The 19,173-nt window shown below is 47.0% G+C and overlaps 1 long non-coding RNA gene across 1 annotated transcript; it reads right to left on the minus strand.

Moving 5' to 3' along the window:
- Nucleotides 1–470: 470 nt before the first annotated feature.
- On the minus strand, nt 471–3,454 carry LOC128334557 (uncharacterized). The gene is made up of 2 exons (XR_008311318.1): nt 3,034–3,454; nt 471–1,151 (listed from the first exon to the last, which is right to left on the minus strand). It is a non-coding gene; the product is annotated as an uncharacterized LOC128334557 (long non-coding RNA).
- Nucleotides 3,455–19,173: the final 15,719 nt, after the last annotated feature.

Genomic DNA, 19,173 nt, shown 5'->3' on the forward strand with positions numbered 1-19,173 from the left:
ACTGACTGACATGAAACTCCCAGACCAAACCTTGAAAGATAGACACATGCCATTTTCACAGGTAGGTTTCAGACCTTGCCCAGACTATCAAAAATAAAAAATTAAAAAAGTCCATAACTCCAGGAAAATTCATTATTGTCCTGGAAAATCCATAAATTAAAACACATGCAGAATGAGACCTCATAGAGCTAGGAAAAGACTAGAGTCACATTAAGATAAGACATTCATACGCTTGCAAACTGAGAGCCTTTTAATATGTATGTATGTGTGTGTGTACACACACACACACACACACCACACACACAGAATGTATATGTATGTGTACATATACAGAATGTATGTGTGTGTGTGTAAATATATATGTGTGTGTGCAATTTTTGCACTAAACATACAACATGCAAGGCCAAAATATTCAAAGCAAGCAAAGAAGAAGAAGAAGAAGAAGAAGAAGAAGAAGAAATACACAGATCTGCCTCCATCATATCTGTTAGTTTAATCTAGACACTTATTGCTATATCATCACAAAACAAACTATTCTAACCACCACCAAAATATCCAGCTGTTCACTGGTCCATAAGGCCTCAGCTATGCATTGCTGTTGTGCCAGCTTTAATCATCTTTCCACAGATGTTGACCATCTGTTGTCTGTCTCAGCTTTGGCAACATTTGCAAAACTGGAGGCTTCATCGAATTAGTGGAAGGTCTTTCCAATAGCGACGGGCACCATTTAGATGAGTCCTTCAGGTACGTCAGGTAAATGTGAAGTTCTGCATTTCAGCAAACAAAATCAAATGCACATGGACAGGATGCGCAGAGGTCAGAAGTCGGCCACAAAGAGTTCCGCTCTGTTCTGTATACTGGGAGTCCGGTCTGCCATAAGGAGAGAGTCACAGGATTTCTTTCCCAACCAGTTTCTTAATGCAAGAAACTGCTGCAGTAATTCTGACGGGCGACTGTTCTGCTTCTTACCACAACACTAGTCAGAATGGTCCAATGCCAGACTGCTCTTACTGGGAGGAATGTCCTCCTAAGGTCTCGTCTGAAATGGCTTCCTTGTAATTTCAAGCCAGTAGTTCTAGTTCCATCCTCAGGAGCAACTGAGAACACATCCAGATATTTAAAGACAATTATCATTGTTCTTCTCCAAGGTGCTTTCCAGATTAAAGATGCCCCCCAAAAGACCAAAACAAGAAACTAGTTAGTAATAGGCTGCCAAAAATTCCAAATGCAACTGCAAGTGGATATATTGATATAATTTACAAGTTAGAACAACTACACACATTTAAAATCATACCATAAAAACATTCCTGTGCAAACAATACAAAACAAAAATCATATATAAAAACATGTCCCTGAATAGTCAAAGTAGGTTCACAGTGAACCAAAGTCCTTATGAAGACCACATGCCTTCCCACCAAGAAATAAGAAGTCTTTTCCAAGTGTAAGAGTCCTTTTCATTTCCAATGGGTCAGACACGTTTCAACGTATGTCTTTCTTGCCATGTTTTGATGTATGTCACCAAAAAAAAAAAAAAGCTATATTTTAATATTTTCCCATTGTAAATTAGTAAGAATTGGGATGGAATTTGGGATGGAGTTTGAGATTCTGGGGGTCATTTTCAATATGATCCTGCCAAGTGGAAGCATTTTACCCCCTGTTGTAGCGTGTAGTCTGGAAAGCGCCCAGGCAAAACATAACCAAAACATAACTGCTGCTCTTTATAGTCTGTATTGCTTTTATGCTTTTGTTTTAAATTTTTAATCAGATTTGTTTAATTCTCCCCCCCCACTTAATATTTTAATTGTGTCTTTTTTACCATCTTGTGTTTACATTTTTTTTGCTGTAAACCGCCTTGAAATTGCTTTAATGAAAGGCGGTATATAAATGTAACAATAAAATAAATAAATAAATAAATTAAATAAAATAACCACCTCCTTCAACTGCTCTGCATAGGGCTTGGTTTCCTGACTCCTTCTCATCTTGGTGGCCTTCCTCTGAACCCATTCCAGTTTTTCAATGGCCCATTCATGTGCTATGTTCAACACCTTCACGAGTATACAACGTGAACAGGTGCAGATCTGTACAGTCATCCATATGTTATGTTGAACACAGTTCCTATCTGTACCGATTTGTACCTGGCATTTGCATGGCCTGTATCCAGGTTCACTTTTAACATGAACACAGGTACTATAATTCATTCAAACACATGTGTTATGAGTGTTCAGGCATCTGTACGCTCATACAGCATAGTGTCTGAATCGGGCTAAAGTCTTGCTTAAAATGAAGGACCCAGAACTGGGAGCAGTATTCCAAACGAGGTCTGGCCAGCACAGGGTGGAGCAGAATGATTTCTTCTTGAGATCTGGACACTATGCCTCTGTTACTACAACCCAAGATTTCATTGGTTTTTTTAGCAGCTGCATGGCTTATGGCTGACGTGTGGCCTTATAAGATGCCTAGGTCCTTTTCACAGAGCCAGCGTGGTGTAGTGGTTAGAATGCTGGACTAGGACCAGGGAGACCTGAGTTCAAATCTCCACTCAGCCATGATATTTGCTGGGTGACTCTGGGCCAGTCACTTCTTTCTCAGCCTAACCTACTTCACAGGGTTGTTGTGAGGAGAAACTCAAGTATGTAGTAAATACTTGGGCTGCTTGGAGGAAGAGTGAGATATAAAATGTAGTAAATAAATAAATAAAATAAATCCCCTGCTAACTTGGCAAAGAGGCACCTTTTAACGTGGTGATTCTCTTTATTTAGCAGGGGGAGAGTAACTGGTCCTCTCCATCCCCAGCACAGTATCTCTCCAGTGGCTGTTGCTGGTGTCTATCTTTTGTTTCTTTTTAGATTGTGAGCCCTTTGGGGACAGGGAGCCATCTTACTTATTTATTATTTCTCTGTGTAAACTGCCCTGAGCCATTTCTGGAAGGGCGGCATAGAAATCGAATAAATAATAATAAAATAAATAAATGTACTGCTGCCAAACCAGGTCTCCCATCCTAGACTTATGCATTTGGTCTTTCTTTTCTCTTACCTAAGTGCAGGACTTTAAATTAACTCTGTTGAATTTCATCTTGTTGTTTTTGGCTCATTGTTGAAGCCTGTCAAGTTCGTTGATTCTGTCTTCTCTGGTATTAGCTCTCCCCTCTCCTTCCCTGCCCAGCTGGGTAAGGGAAGGACAAACCTTTTTCTGAATTTTCACAAGTTTCTACAGCAAAAATTAGCCATTAGTTGCTCCACCTCAAAGCTTTCCAGTAAATTAGAGGCAAAGTGCTACATGCATCCACCTTTAATGTATGCAAGAGAATGTTGAGGCAGAATTGCTGGGTGCAGGCTTGGTTTGGCTGAAGTTGAGTGTGTCTGCAAATGCTAAACCTTTTCAGCAAAACCGAGAGAAGAAGAGCCAGCAGCCAGCTCACCCCTTCCAAATGCTGTCAGCCTGGGTATGCAATGACATAATGTACCCTAGAGGAGTCTGTAATTAGTGCAGATAATTACCCTTCATGATAAAGAATCGCAGCATTGACTGGCAAGGACTGCAACTTTCACCTTGCTTTGTGATTCAGAAGGATACTCAGTTTCAGCTGATGGTTCATTTGCAGGAGGCACAGTAAACCCACTGAGATGAGCAATGCAAACTCTTTGACACCATTGCTAACACCTGCTGGGCCATAAAGTTTTAAAGCGGTGCCACACCCAGCCCTGTCTGCTCTCTCAGACTTTGCAGCTGCACCTGCAGAGTGCAGTCATGATCTTCACGGATTTGTATAACACTTTGGCATGTTCAGGTGGCTTGACACACACTAGGCTTGGTCTCATGACCCTCAACAAGGTAGGAGAAACATCCAGCTTGGCCATGTAGGAGACCCCGGGTGCTCCTGCTCAGTGGCTCTGTGCTTGCAGAGATCAAGAGCCCGGTCCAGACATTATGCTGTATAAGTGTACAGCTGTGTCATAGGAAGATAGGAAGCGGCCTTCTACCGAGTCAGACCCTTGGTCCATCAAGCTCAGTATTGTCTGCACAGACTGGCAGCGGCTTCTTCTCCAAGGCGGCAGGCAGGCAGGAGTCTCTCTCAGCCCTCTCTGGAGATGCTGCCAGGGAGGGAACTTGGAACCTTCTGCATGCACACACCCGTACACGTGCTTGGGTGAATGACTGTCCCTGTGTTCATTTTGAAAGTGAGCCTGGATACATACAGGCCCTTCAAATGCATGGTACAGAGAGGGAGTGTACCTGCATTCAGCATAACTTGTGAACAACTGCACCTGTGTAAAGATCTGTACCTGTGTACACTGTACACTGGTTGTACAAGTGTTGAACATGTGAATGGGCCTAAGTTGGGAGGGAGAGAGAGTGATCATGTGGGAGTCGGAAGCTGGGAAGGATGGTTTTTTGTCCACTTGATAAAAGCCTGGGGACACAAATGTAGGGGATGAGCACAGGAATCTGGCAGGGCTTCTCAAATGTGGGTCCCCAGATGTTGTTGGACTTCAGCTCTTACTTTAAAGCAAGACGGTGGTTTGTTTCCACACATGGCTCCTGAAAGTCACCCGAAAGCCAAGGTTTATTTTGTCAGACCTCTGAGCAGCCATGCCAAGTCACCCAAGCGTAGGACCCAAGCGTGTTGTGCAGAAACCACCTCCCCACATTTGAAGCCCATGTTACATCACCTTGGGTGGCCAGGATCATAGCCTACTACCTAGAATAATAGGATGATAATCCTATGCCAGGATTATTAATGCAGGGACCAAATGTTCCATTGGGGCCCAGTTCATAGTTGATTAACATAATCAGGGGTGGCTCCCCCATGAGAGAAAATGAGGCAATTGCCTCAGGTGATGTCTTTGGTGGCCTTTGGCGGTGTGTCCTCACCTCCTGCTGCCTGCCCACCACTGCCTGTGTTCAGCCCTGGCCATAGGCTTCACCCCCGTGGGAGCTACCAGGGCTAATGCTGCCCCACCACCTTGCTGGCCACACCCACTCCTGCCTCTCACACCCAGGTGCCACCCTCACAGCCCACCCTGCTGGTTGTTTGCCCCTTGAGAGGCCAGGTGGAGCGTGTGGTTGCCTGGCTTCACCATTGCTGGCTGCTGTGTTCCTAAGCCCACAGCAGATCTCCCCCCTCCCTCCCTCCCTCCCAGTGTCTCCCCTTCCCTCCGGCATTGCTTGTCCAAAGGGAGGGAGATGCCACTGGCAGCTGGCTTAATGAGAGCAGCCACGGCAGAAAGGCCAAGCAGCCACTGCTGCCAAGGGCACGCTCTATGCCGCAGAGAGAAAATTCTTCTCCCTCTCTCACACCACTAGAACCAGGGGTCACCCCATGAAAGTGAAGGTTGGGAAATTTAGGACCGACAAAGCGGAAGCACTTTTTCATACAGCACATAATTCATCTATGGAATTCTCTGCCATGGGATGTGGTGATGGCCACTAACTTGGGTGGATTTAAAAGAGGCTTGGACAAGTTCGTGGAGGACAGATCTATCCGTGACTACTAGCTGGTAGCTATAGGCCACCTCTAGTCTCAGATGCAAGATGCTGCTAAATACCAATTGAAGGAGAGCAATAGCTAGAGAGAGGGCCTGCTCTCAGCTCTTGCCTGTGGGCTTCCCAGTGGCATCTGGTGGGCCACTGTGGGAAACAGGATGCTGGACTAGATGGGCCTCCTTGGGCCTGATCCAGCAGGGCTCTTCTTATGTTCTCCCATAATTCCCAGTCACAATGGCCTTTTGGTGGGGGATTATGGGAGTTGAAGTCCAACAACATCTGGGGACACACATTTGAGAAGCCCTCCAATAGTATATGTGTATAATATTTGTTTGTTTGTTTGTTTGATTGATTTTTAGACCGCCCTTACAAAATAGCTCAGGGCGTTTCACAAACATCATAAAACAGTTAAAATCAATCAATGACCGGGCATAAAAATTTTAAAATACAATAAAACAGCCAAAAAGTAAAACAATTCAAAATCTTATAAAACCCTGATACATTAAAGACCCTTTAAAACAATTTAAGAACCCTGGAAGGCCAGGCCAAACAGGTAGGTCTTTAGGGCTCTCCTAAATTCCAATAAAGAATTCAAATTACGGATGTCTGCAGGGAGCGCATTCTACAATCTAGGAGTGGCTACAGAGAAGGCCTGCCTCTGGGTTGGCACCAGACGAGCCGGTGGCAACTGCAGCCAGACCTCTTCAGATGATCTTAGCATGCAGTGGGGATCAGACCGAAGAAGGCGCTCTCTAAGGTAACCTGGACCTAAGCTGTCCAGGGCTTTAAAGATAATAACCATCAATTTGTATTTTGCCCAGAAACATATCAGCAGCCAGTGCAGCTGTTTCAATACAGGCATAATATGGACTCTCCGAGTTGCCCTGGAGACCAGCCTTGCTGCCGCATTTTGAACTAACTGAAGTTTCCGAACTACATACAAAGGCAGCGCCACGTAGAGCACATTACAGTAGTCAAGCCTGGAGGTTACCAGCTGGTGCACCACTGTTTTGAGGTCATCCTCCTCTAGGAATGGACACAGCTGTCGAATCAGCCTAAGCTGATAAAAAGCACTCCTGTCCTGGCCACAGCCTCCACCTGAGATACCAGGGTGAGGCCTGGATCCAGGAGTGCCCCCATGCTGCGTACCTGCTCCTTCCAGGGGAGTGTAACCCCATCCATCCCAATATGAGACTGCAGTAATGTGAGTCTTTGTCATGGCTCAGACTTCAGAATCAGCAGAATCAGAGCAGGAGGACTCGCCAGCTAGTGAAACATAGCAACAAGAATTGGCAGAGAAACCAGACGCTGGAGCTGAGGATTCTCAACAGCTGCCAGACTTGGTTTCTGATGAGGAAGAGTCTGGGATTTCCCCTGTATTGAGACGACATATCAAGAGGCAGGCTCAGTGGGCCTCACGCAGGTGCAGGAGATCACAAGAAAGAAAGCCAAACTGCTGACTCAGGGAAGCCTGATTGGTTGCTGGTTCTGTGGAGCCATATATATTCAACAGTCTCTCATGGCTGAGTTGCTGTTTGCAACTTTGCTGGCAGCTTATAGTGTGCTCTTGCATATTATATATTTTCCGTGTTCCAGTTTGTCTTGTCTGTATTTCCCTGCATTGTTCCCTTAATTCCTTGTTCTGTGTCCTTCGCTTGTTTCATTCCTTGTTTTGTCTTTTCCTTCCACTTATTACTCAGTTATTGTTAGAGTGGGGTACCTAGTTTTAGTTCAGGGGGCTTTATTCATTTACTGTTTTCTTTGTGAGCCTTTCCCCCACTTCATCCAGTTTTGTTGCTGCTTTCTGTTTACTTTCATGGGGTTGTAAATCCTGTAGGGATAGCCGGGCTATCAGTTCATGGCAGTCTTATATAAACTTGACTATATATGACATGTGGTTTTGATTTAATGCTAAGAAAGTATCATCGTTTAAAAAAATTGTATGTCTAGTAAATCTAACCATGTCCTTTGTTAACTGAGAAATTATATTGATGTAATCAAATAATCTGCAGATATCACATCATGTGAGATATACCAAACCACAAGACAGAGAGGAAATAGATCATCATATCTTCATCTGCAGAAGCCGCCTCACTGCTGCATATTGCAGAGAGGAAACAGCCGCAGTAGCAGTAGAGTAGCCAGACTTTTCTCCTTCTCATATATTCTTTATTTTTGATGCATTTGGTCCTGATTTTCCATTGACACTCACAATGGAACTGCCAGTGCTGTTATTTTAGTCTATTCATTCATTTGCAGCTCTTGTATGCCACATTTCAACATGGTTCTTTATGAAATCGACTAGCAATTAAAACAATACGTACACATGTACGCATACAGGCACACACCTGGGCGCTTTCCAGAGTGTGTCGGGCTATCACAGGGTCGCAATGGGTCCCTTAAGTGTGCTTCTGTATTGCCTGTGTTTTGACATCACAGCCCCTGTGTTGTAAGGAAGGTGCCGTTCATATTTCCGACGCCTTCTTTTGGATTTTATTGCTGCGTCACAGCCCTATAACATCGCATCTGCATTGCAAGAAGAAAAAGGAAAAAAAGCTGTACTTGCCCATTGTAGGAGGCTTGACCCCTTACAATGGACCTGTAATGCGTTTGCACTGCTTTTTGTGGTGTGAGATTCGCAACCTGGAAAGCACCCAATTTTCCATTATTAGTGCGTGCATGCGTGTGTGTGTGACCAACTCACCCCCAGCTGTTTATCATGGTGGGATGAAAAACTGTCCTACCCAGCTCCCGCCTCTCAGATGATCACTCTCCCCTCCTCTTACCTTGATCTCTGCAAACGACCACCCATCGGGAGTGTGCACACAGTTCCCCTACCCTGGCTGGGTGCTGCTCCAGCCCTGTTTAGGGTCATGACAATGAGCCTATTGTCGGTCAGTGCTCCCTCTTCTGCTTACCCAGCAAAGAGGCTCAAGAGGAGAAGAAGGTCAGTGAAGCTCATACAGGTGGGACTGTGTTAAAGAGTTGGGACATTATTGCTTGTCTTTGTATAAATGCACTGGTCAATGGCTGTAATAAGGTCTCTCTACTGAGAGTTGCACAAAGATGTGTTACAGCTGCTAGGATGTCACCATGTGGGTTTTCCACATAGTTAGGGTTTCCATAGTCAAGCTCCCCAAATCCGGGTAGCCTGATTTGCATATTATGCAAATTATGCTGCAACAAATTTGCATTTTATTTATTTATTTGACAGATATGTATACTTTCCCCTCCTTCTCCACCCTCTCATGTGATCGGATCCAGAGTAAAATCTGGGCAATCCGGGCAGCGCAGTTGAAATCCATGTAAATCTGGGTGGAATTTAGCAGCCGGGTGGAGGAACCAAAATCCGGGGGCTACGCTAAATTCCAGGGGACATGGCGACCCTACACATGATAGGCACTTGTATGTCCCAGTTAAGTTCTGCTGGCCTTTTGCTGGGTTTTAGTGGTGCCCAGCACCAACAAGGTAAGTTTGTTCATTCTTTGCTCTCTCCCTCCACCTGGAAGCCTACTTTCTCACATAGGGGAGAAATTTTTTCTCATCTTATAGAAGGAAAAAGGGCATGAAGCCAAAGAGAGGAATAAGGAGAAAGGCTGAGGGTGCAATCTGCTGGGAATGTCTCCTGTGTGGGGCCCATTCAAATTATGCAGCAGACATCATAACCTGAAGATTACGGTACAGTTCACCTGCTGGCTCCCTAGTCCGGGGGCAGATAAATCATCCCCTGCCTGTCCCCCACCAAATGATTTAGGAGAATGTTCTTTGAGATGTTTAATTATTATTTTCTTAAGTGGAGCTTTTCAGAGTTGGGACATAATTACTGAATGGAAACAAACATGCTTTTCTGAAACAAGGTGGTGACATTTCGTTGGCCTTGATAAGGAAGCCAAGAAGAAGAAGAGCACGTTAGGTCAAATTCCTCCTGATTCTCCAAAAGGCACCTGATTACAATTTCAATATTTACTCACAAACTGGGAATCAAAAGACCCTTCCTTCCTTCCTTCCTTCCTTCCTTCCTTCCTGATTTATAGTCCACTTTAAAGTAGTCCTCATGATGGTAAACTGGGTAGGACAAGCATCCCATCCAGTTTCAGGAGCTGTCGTCCCACCCATCTTACTCAGTTTCAGGAGATCCCAGTCTTTGGTTATCTGTCAGCAAGAACCCAGGTAGGAGGAAGGGGAGATGATCATGTGGGAAGCGGGTGCAGCTTCCAACACTGCTGTCCAACCCAACACTTTTACCCAGCATATTACTGAGGGTGGAGGAAACACTGTCGGGACCTGCATCCGCCTCCCACACAATCACTCCCCTGACCCCCACACCAAGGGTTTTGCTGGCAGAAAACCAAAAACCGGGAGTGCTCACAGCACCTGAAGCTATGAGTTGCGTACTCAGGATGGTAAACTGGGTAGGGCAAGTGCCCAGGTCTATCAATGACTACTAGTCCTATTGGCTATGGGCCACCTCCAGCCTCAGAAGCAAGATGCCTCCCAATCCCAGTTGCAGGGGAGCAACAGCAGGAGTGAGAGAGGGCCTGCCTTCACCTCTTGCCTGTGGGCTTCCCAGAGGCATCAGGTGGGTCACTGTGGGAAACAGTTTGCTGGGCTAGGTGGGCCTTGGGCCTGATCCAGCAGGGCTGCTCTTATGTTCATTTCACCATCGTGAGAACCAGCCTACCATCTCTGGAGTTCAAGGCAAAGTTGCCATTTTTTGTTTCTAATTCACATTTTTATCATCAGTATGAATTAAAATTCATATCCATTTATGATCAGATTAATGCCCTCTGAGTTAAAATTCGCCTTATGAATTATATCATCAAAATGAATTTAAAACTACTGTGCATTTCATTTCAATGGCGTTTGCACAAAAGAACTCTCCAGTGGACTCTACCCGTGGTTGATGCCAAAAACCCAGGTCTAGACCCTGGAGAGTTCTGGAATCTTGATTTCCCAAAAGCAGAGCGTGTCTCAAACACCTTCACTTTCAGGCAGAGGAAAACCAGTTACTTCTGCAGAGCGAAGGGTTTGTAACGCAGGCTGTTTACAAATGGCAGGAAAGGTCTGTTTGCTCAAATGAAAATAAAGGTCAAGGTAGAGGCCCAGTGACTCTGTTAATCAGTAACTGGAATGGCAGTATAATGCATCTTTATAGATTGTGCCTGCCCACTACCATCACTGCCTGCCTAGAGTTGTACTCACCGAGGAGAGCTGGTCTTGTGGTAGCAAGCATGACTTGTCCCCTTAGCTAAGCAGGGTCCACCCTGGTTGCATATGAAAGGGAGACTTGATGTGTGAGCACTGGAAGAAATTCCCCTCAGGGGATGGAGCTGCTCTGGGAAGTGCATCTAGGCTCCAAGTTCCCTCCCTGGCAGCATCTCCAAGATAGGGCTGGGAGAGAGACTCCTGCCTGCAACCTTGGAGAAACCACTGCCAGCCTGTGTAGACAATCCTGAGCGAGATGGACCAAGGGTCTGACTCAGTAGAAGGCAGCTTCCTGTGTTCCTATGTCCAACCTGGATGGGATGGTGGCAGGCAAGTTTGTCTGCCTACCCCTCTTAGAGGAAGTCTGTGTCTGATTTCCTGATCAAAATGGGCGCATGGGTGAGGAATGAAGCATCTGCCTTGCCTTGCCTCCTCCCGCTTTCCCCTCAGACAGCTGTGACGCCAGCTGTGAGCAAGACTGTGAGAAGGACCAGAACTGAAGTGATGGGCCGTAGGGCAGCACAGCAGGAAAGCAGAGGCTTGGGCTCCCCTCGACCATGGTCTCCTTTTGATGCAACATTACACTTAGACGCCCCCACCTCTTGCCTGGGAACAGGGCAGTCTCTGTCATGAAACCCACGCGGCGGATGCTGTCACATCCAGCCTGACTCTTTCGTTTGGCCCACTGTCATTCATGTCCTGGTCTGCCGTTTACACAGGTGTTTGCATCACCTCTGAGCATGACCCGCTGTCTGTAGTTAAAATTCAAACGCATGAGAAGATTATGGAGGTCCCCACTTTTTGTTTCGTTGTTTTAGTTGGTTCGTTTGTTCATGAACTGTTAGGACATTTTCCTCAGCACAATTCTGAAACAAGTCAAAGAAGAGGAGCCAGAGCAGAAGAAAGTCAGAGCACAATGGTGATCTTGACCGGACATTTGCTGAATTGCACATTGTCAGGCAGAGAGGAGGAGGAGAAGGTGGCCACTGGGGCAACGTGCACAAATTTAACTCAGAGACAACTACATGGGAAGCCTGCTGGGGTTAAATAGCTACTTGGGAGAAGTCTTGTCTGGCAGGAAGACAGTGTGGACTTACATGGCTAAATGCTCCCTACTTCTGGCTGTGGTCCTGAGCCGAACTGCAACCCTGAACAGATGCTACTCATGAGTAAACATAAGCCTACAACTACACACTGATGCATTTACAGGGTGGCTAAAAAAGCTACACGTTCAGCTGCAGTCCCAAGAGGGCATTGTGGAGGGATTCACGTGCTTGGCATGAGCATGACAGTTTCTCTTTCTCTAGAGGAGGTCAACTCTTCGCATTCTAAAAGGGGCTTAGGCCCAGCTTTCCACCACCCCTCCATACGTAGTGTTCTTCGTGGGTTCCTGGATTGCACAGGTACACAGCTGTGCAAGGTCTGCTCCAGGTCTGTGGGGACCCTTGACACATGAGCGCCATGGGTTATTTTTACGGGGGTTGGGGTACAGCGGCTCCCCCTCCCCCTCGACCAATGAGGTGGGATGCTGCAGTGGCAGCAGTAGATGCAGCTTCTCCTTTTCCTACCCTCAGAAGATGAGAGAAGGAAGAGCCATCCGTGAATGGACTTTCTCCCAGAACCACTTTCATGACATGGCGGGGGGGGGGGAGCCCTCTGGGAAGAAAGCCCATTTACTGAGAAGGGGGGAGAGATGGCCCCTCCTCTTTGTCAAACGCGGGAGGTCATGGCATGGCCTTCTTCATGCAAACCAGGTGCTCGACCACTGAATTCTGGCTCCATCATTATAAACTACCTGGGCCCATCCCGCTCAGGGGGGCTGTCTGCTCTGACTGGCAGCATGACATGAAGATCGAAGAAAACCCCTCCTCCTCCTCCTCCTCCTCCTCCTTCTTCTTGAACCCTGCTGCCTATTGAGTTCAGTAGGGGTTGCAACTCCAGTTGCAGTTGCCACCGGCTTGGTTAGTGGCAACTCAAAAGCGGGCCTCTTCTAGGGTTGCCCCTGGGCTTCGGAACGTACTCCCCACCAAAATTAGGGCCTCCTCTTCTCTGGATGTTTTCAAGAAAAATCTGAAGACATGCCTGCTTAATCAGGCATTTATTTATTTATTTATTTATTTATTTATTTATTTATTTATATTGACTACATTTATAAACCGCCCCATCCAGAGGCTCTGGGATGTACAACAACTTTTAAAAGCCATAAAAACACAACATTGACAACATAGTGCTAAAAACTGTAATTTAAAAGTTTAAAAGTTTTAGAACGTTTATCTATCTTTTTTAACTGGTTTAATTACATTAATGTTTTTATTATTGTTGTATTTTAAATTGTAAACCGCCCGGAAATTTTGCTATGAGGCAGTATAGAAATGTGCTAACTATAAATGAGTGAATGAGGCTGCCAGCCAGGGACAGAACAAGGGAGCTTCTTGCTCTGCCACGGAGCGAGAGCCTCAGTGTTTTGGAAAAAGAAGCAGCCTGCCCAGCAAAAGAGCCACGAAGGAAGTCTCTGCTGCATCTCCTTCGTTTGGCCCTGAGAGCAATGAGACACTTGGCAATGCTGAAGTTCAGAGACACACACTGGCCCCCTCGCTTTAAGAGAAGTGAATGGAACACAGTTCTGTGCCTGCTCAGCTCAGTTGCTGAGGATTATCCCTCTTTTGGCAGCTACACTGCTAATCAGTTGTGTTGTGTTCTTGTGCTGGACTGTCGTGCGAACACCAGATTATTCTGATTACCAGCCAATTGCTGTAGCAGAATCTAGAGCAACCTGCTATTTCAATCTGCCTCCGGCCATCCCAGCAACCTCACCTAACCTCTTTTGTTGCCAGCTTTTCCATGGCTTGTTTTCCCTACGAGATGTGTCCTGTTTTAAGCCAGGGCGTTGCTTTGTCTGGACCTGACAGCACCGCCTATGACTAGGGCATGCAATGCTCACTATCTGTGTCATATGACAGCTATGTGTCAGGAGAGTGATAGCCCAAAAGTCCAATGAGGAGGGAATCTGATTTCTAGCTGAGCCATGATCCGGCTCTGGTTGTTTCCATCTACTTTGTTCATGCCTACCGCCTTCCCTCTCTGTTCTTCACGCAGGGGCAATGCAACCCAACAGGGTTATTTGGGATCTGCACTGGAGAGCAAGTCCCAGAACCCTTTGCAATGCACGGGGTTCCATGACAAAGTCCTCATCTGGTCCACATATGCAACAGGTTGAGGTGGCAAAACTGGCTGAATCACCAGACTGCAGGAAGGAGAAACACATCTCAGAATGCTCTGCCATCTTGAAATTTCATGCAAATAGAAAATCAGTGAAGCTGGGAAAGGGGAAGGCTGGGCTCAGACCTCTCTCCCAACGTCTCTTAGAGGTCTTCCAAATGGCTGATTCTGCTCCAGGGCCGATTTCTACAGAGGACGTCACTGCCCAAGTACATGATGCACAAGTAAATCCATGCTTTTCTGCCACTTAACGGCCCCCATCTTTTCCCGGAATTGGATGTGGGAGGGCTGTTTTATGAGCATTTTGATATAGACACTTCCTCTCAATCTCTCTGGTCCACCCTGGTTTGCATTTAGAAGGGAGACTACATGCATGAGCGCTGTAAGATATTCCACTTGTGGGGTGGGGCCAGTCGGGGAAGAGCAGAATCTCCAAAGTAGGGCTGGGAGAGACTCTTGCGGCTTGCAGCCTTGGAGAAGCCGCTGCCAGTCTGTGTAGACAATACTGAGCTAGATGGATCAAGAGTCTGATGCAGTAGAAAGAAGCTTCCTATGTTCCTGTGAGCTTCAAGAGAGGCCCTCCTGTGTGTGCTCTCATATTTGGGGTCCCAGTCGATGGCCCCTTGGGGGGAGAACCACATCTGTGGTGGCCCCACCCTCTCAAACTCCCTCCTGTGTGAGATTAGACAGGTGCCCACCCGCTGGAGGTTTCGTTGACTTGTGAAGATCTGGTTATTTGGAGAGACTTTTTTGGACTCCAGGTGAAAACTCTTAGAATGCTTGCTTGGCTGTTCCCTATTTGATCTGATAGTAGTCAAATATTTTGCTGTATGGGTTCAGTCCTTGTATTGCCTTGTTCTTTTCAGTTGCATTTCTTTGGTTTTAATTGATTGCAAGCTTCCTTTCATCTATTTTTTGTAAAAGAAAGACAGGATATAGTGCTGGTTCTCACAGTCCAGCAACCCTAGCCCCTGAATGGAGAGAAGAGGAGGCCTGCGGCTGACGGTTCCTGGTCATCTCTGTGGTGAACGTAATTGTGTGTGAGGGTTCAGTCATGGCTGCTTGGCACGACTGACATTGGCCACCATTCTTCAGATCTGTGGTTACCGAGGTCAGTTTCCCACGCTGAGCATGAGCAACCTACATACGATCACATGCAATCATTCCCACGCTGAGCAACTTCACATATAGTCACTTCCAGGGGTGTAGCTAGGAGAGAGGGGGCCTGTCTTTGACCCTCTCTCTGGAGGCCCCTTGGGGTGAGGGAGATAATGAAGGAAATAGGGAGGGGTGGAGCTGGGGGGCCCTCAGGAGCTGGGGCGGGTGTGTTCTTTGAACCCATCTCCTCAATTATAGCTACACCCCTGATCACTTCCCGGTCATTTTCACCATGCAGATTACTGGGTATTGCATAACTCACACACAGAGATCGTGAGAACTGACCCATAATTTAAAACAAAAAAACAAAAAACAAATTCCTGACTTGTTTTCCTGGACCCAGCCAAATACAAGGGTTGCGGGACAGAAAGGTCAAAGCAGAAAGGTTTCCATCTAGGTAGGAAATCTGTGGGTTGTTGTTCTCCTCCTCCTCTTCCACCACCCTCTTCTTCTTCCTTTTCCTCCTCCTCCACCCTCTTTCTCTTCCTCTTGCTTTCTGGGTGCCTGATGCCTCTGAGTCCCAGTTGCAGGGGAGTAACAACAGGAGAGAGGGCAGGCCCTCAACTCCTGCCTGTGGCTTCCAGAGGCATCTGGTGGGCCGCTGTGGGAAACAGGAGGCTGGACTAGATGGGCCTCCTTGGGCCTGATCCAGCAGGGCTGTCCTTATGTTCTTATGTTCTCTTCCTCTTCCACTTCCTCCTCCTCTTCCTCTTCTTCACCTTTTACTCCTACTCCTACTATTTAAGGCAGGCTTAAAGGCAGGGAGAGCCGTTCCGGCCTCACTGACAATGCAACGCAGGCCTATCTCTCTCCTAAATAGGGCTGTGCAGCCACGTTTGGGAGGGAGATTGATCAGCCCTGCTGTGTTGGCAGCGAGACCAGGAGCGGCTCTCCCTGCCTTTAAATCAAAAGCAGAAAGCAGATGAGAAATGCAGGGGTGGAGCCACCATTGGGCAAACGGGTTCAAAGAACCCGGGCCACCACCAATCAGGGGCCGCGAGCACAGCCCCAGACACACACCCCGCATGTGATGTCAGATGTGGGGGCGTTATTTCGAACCCAAACAGGGCCGCGCAGCCCCGTTTGGAGCCCAAATCATCCCACACTGTGTTGGCAGCGCGGCCAGAGCAACTCTCCCTGCCTTAAAGGACCTCCTGCCTGGGAAATCCGCCACAGTGGCGGGCAATACGGATGGCCCAAACCCTGCCACTTTGCATAGAAAACTGCATCAAAGCTGCTGCCTAATGCACTTTGCAGCACTTTAACCATTGCAAATCTCATAGTCCGGAAAATGCCCTGATGTAGGGAAATTGTAATGATGCACAATTTCCCTTTTTGATGTAGGGAATCAAATTGTACTTTCCTCAACACTGAAAGGACATTCCCTGTCCTCTGTGCAACTAATACCCAGATAGCAATTTCATCATAGTCAGAAGAAGGGTGAGCAGCTGAATCTACAGGTTCAGATAATTGTGTGCCTGTGTGTGTGTGTGGGGGGGGGGTGTTTTGTTGTTTTAGAGAGCGAATATATGAGTCATGTACCCAAAGCAAGTTATGATATACCAACAATAATAGCAACTGACAAAAGCATTAAATAAACAACCAAGTACTAAAATTTCTAAATTAAAAACCACAATTATGCTAACAATCAGAGTAAACATTACAAACAGTCAGCCAAATCAATGTGCACAAAACATCAGGGAATTCCTATCCTACAAACAAAGCCTTTTGATAATATGAAACTCTTTGTTTGATGCCAAAAAGAAAGCCGAGAGAGAACCAGCAAGCCATCTTTTCACCATCTAACTAACCCGTCAGCTCCCTGCAGAAAGTTCAACAACAGCACAATATTCCAGACTGATTCTTCTTCTGAAGAAGACAGCTGTGGAGAGACTTTCTGAGTGTGTTTCCTTTGAGATCTTCTTTGGGGAGAACTGTGAGCGCTGCTCAGAGAGCTCATAACAGAACGGTCTATTCCAGAGGTCTCACCATGGGGGCCGGGGAGGGGGGGCTGCCCTTTGGGTTGAGCACTGAGGAAATACACTTAGGAGGCGAACCTGGACATGAAGATGGGAGGGATATTTATGGTCATGACTGGTGCTGGGTAGACTATAGTTATGACAGCACCACCAGTACCTATTGGTGAATAACGTCTTTATTTGGGCTCAGAGTAGTTGTTGTTTTGACCCTTCCTTCCTTCCTTCCTTCCTTCCAAACAGCTCTGGGAGGTGAATTCATTTCTTGAAAGGGCATTGCGGGGCTGTTATCCCTCTATTGTTCCTGAGTGTATATGTTTGTTTGTTTGTTTGTTTGTTTGTTTAACATATTTATATACTGCCCCAAACACAAGTTTAGGGGGTATCAGGACTCTTCCCCAATGCCCCGAGTGGGCAGCGAAGAGATCAACGGCTGGGGGTTTCCCAGCCACACATGAAGCCGATGGCAACCATGCTGGGAGGCAGGGGAATGGGAGGAAGCTGAGAGGACGGCCACCCTTGACCGGGCCGGAATGGGCCGACGAGCCATTGCCTGGCTGCAGGCAGGAGCCAGCAGGTCCTTCCGCTCTGCAGAGACCCTGGAGGATGATGCAGGGAGAGGAAATGGAGTCCTGTAAGGCGGCCCCTTTAAGGGCTAACCAGCAGAGTACAGGAGGCGGGGAATGGGAGGCAGGGGCGGGGCTAAGAGGGGTGGCGGCGGACCCTGGGAACCTATAAAAGGTAAGGGGCTCGAAGCCAGTGATGAGGAGGCCAGTGGAGATGGAGGGTGGGGGCTGCCTGTATGGGCTCCCGGGGAGGAGCCAGGCATTCCTACTCCCTGGCAGATGGAGGAGGAGGGAGGAGGAGGAGGAGGAGGGACAGGGTGTTTAGAACCCCCTCCCCCTCCTTCTGAGGCCTGCATGCCCAGGGGTTGTGAGCCTTGTGCAGAGGAAACGCCACAGGGGGGCAGTTGGCTTTCCAGATACCTCTCCCCCATGGCCATGCTAAGCGGTGGGTGCAAGGCAGGGCACTTTCCACCTAGAACAGCAGTAAAATGCTTCCACTTGGCAGGATCATATTGCAAACGATCCCCAGAATCTCAAACTCCTACAACAGGAAAATACAGTTATTTTTCTGCAACGGACTTGCAAACGTTGTAGCACTAAATCGCAACGGATAAAATCCGAAGTCAGGCGTTGGAAATGTGGACGGCCCCTTGCTGTCAGCTCAGGGATGATGGTGTCACCACACCGGAAGTACAGAGGCACACTTTGCAGAGCCGTAGTGACTCTGTGGGATGGGTTGATCTGGAGAGTGCCCTGGTGAAGCCCAACTAGTAATGTACATGGGATTATGCACGCTGTATGGCAGGATCAGTGCCCATGTTTTAACATATAAGCCAGGATAAAGAAAACAGACAAGTGTTTTGCTAATACTTGCCAAGAACGCTCATAAATCCCAAGCTGTTTTGAAGGGAGTTCACTCATCACTAATATTAAAAAGTACAAACGACGTGCAAACTAACACCCACTCATCCCCAAGTACAACTCTCTGATGGTGCTTACATCTATTCAGTGATACGGTTTTTGAGCTATAATTGGGCAAAATGTTATAGGAGTGCACGCGAACTGATCATGCAGGCATGTTCCTGGAAACAAAATCAAAATGGTTGGAGGACCAGTGGTAAGGACACAGCGCTGTGATTCACATTTTTGGTAAGGAAGCCAGAACTCCTGGAAATACTGCTCAGAGGCGTGCAACCCCTATGGAATTAATTTTATTGGATTTTCTAAGCTAGGACAGAGCTTGGAAGAAAGGCATATCCCGTATAACTCTAGCTGAACCCTGTAATTATGTTTAAGGGAGCGGGGGAAGTCAGGATGCTTGCAAGACCAAGTTAACAATACATCTGGACACTCAGGCAGAGAATTTGGCAAATCTGTGAATGAGGGGAGAGAGAGAACTTCAGTTCCTCTGCCACCTTCCACAGCAACTACTTTCTAACATGACTCTGCACAGTCATACTTTGCTTTGCTATTTAAAACTCTTAAGAAAATCCAAATGGGGGTGGTAAAAATACACCTTTACGAAGAGCAACCAAAGTTTCCAAGCACTAGCTTGAATCCTTTAT

The sequence above is a fragment of the Hemicordylus capensis genome, chromosome 9 (assembly GCF_027244095.1).
Source record: "Hemicordylus capensis ecotype Gifberg chromosome 9, rHemCap1.1.pri, whole genome shotgun sequence".
NCBI classification, from domain to species: Eukaryota; Metazoa; Chordata; class Lepidosauria; order Squamata; family Cordylidae; genus Hemicordylus; species Hemicordylus capensis.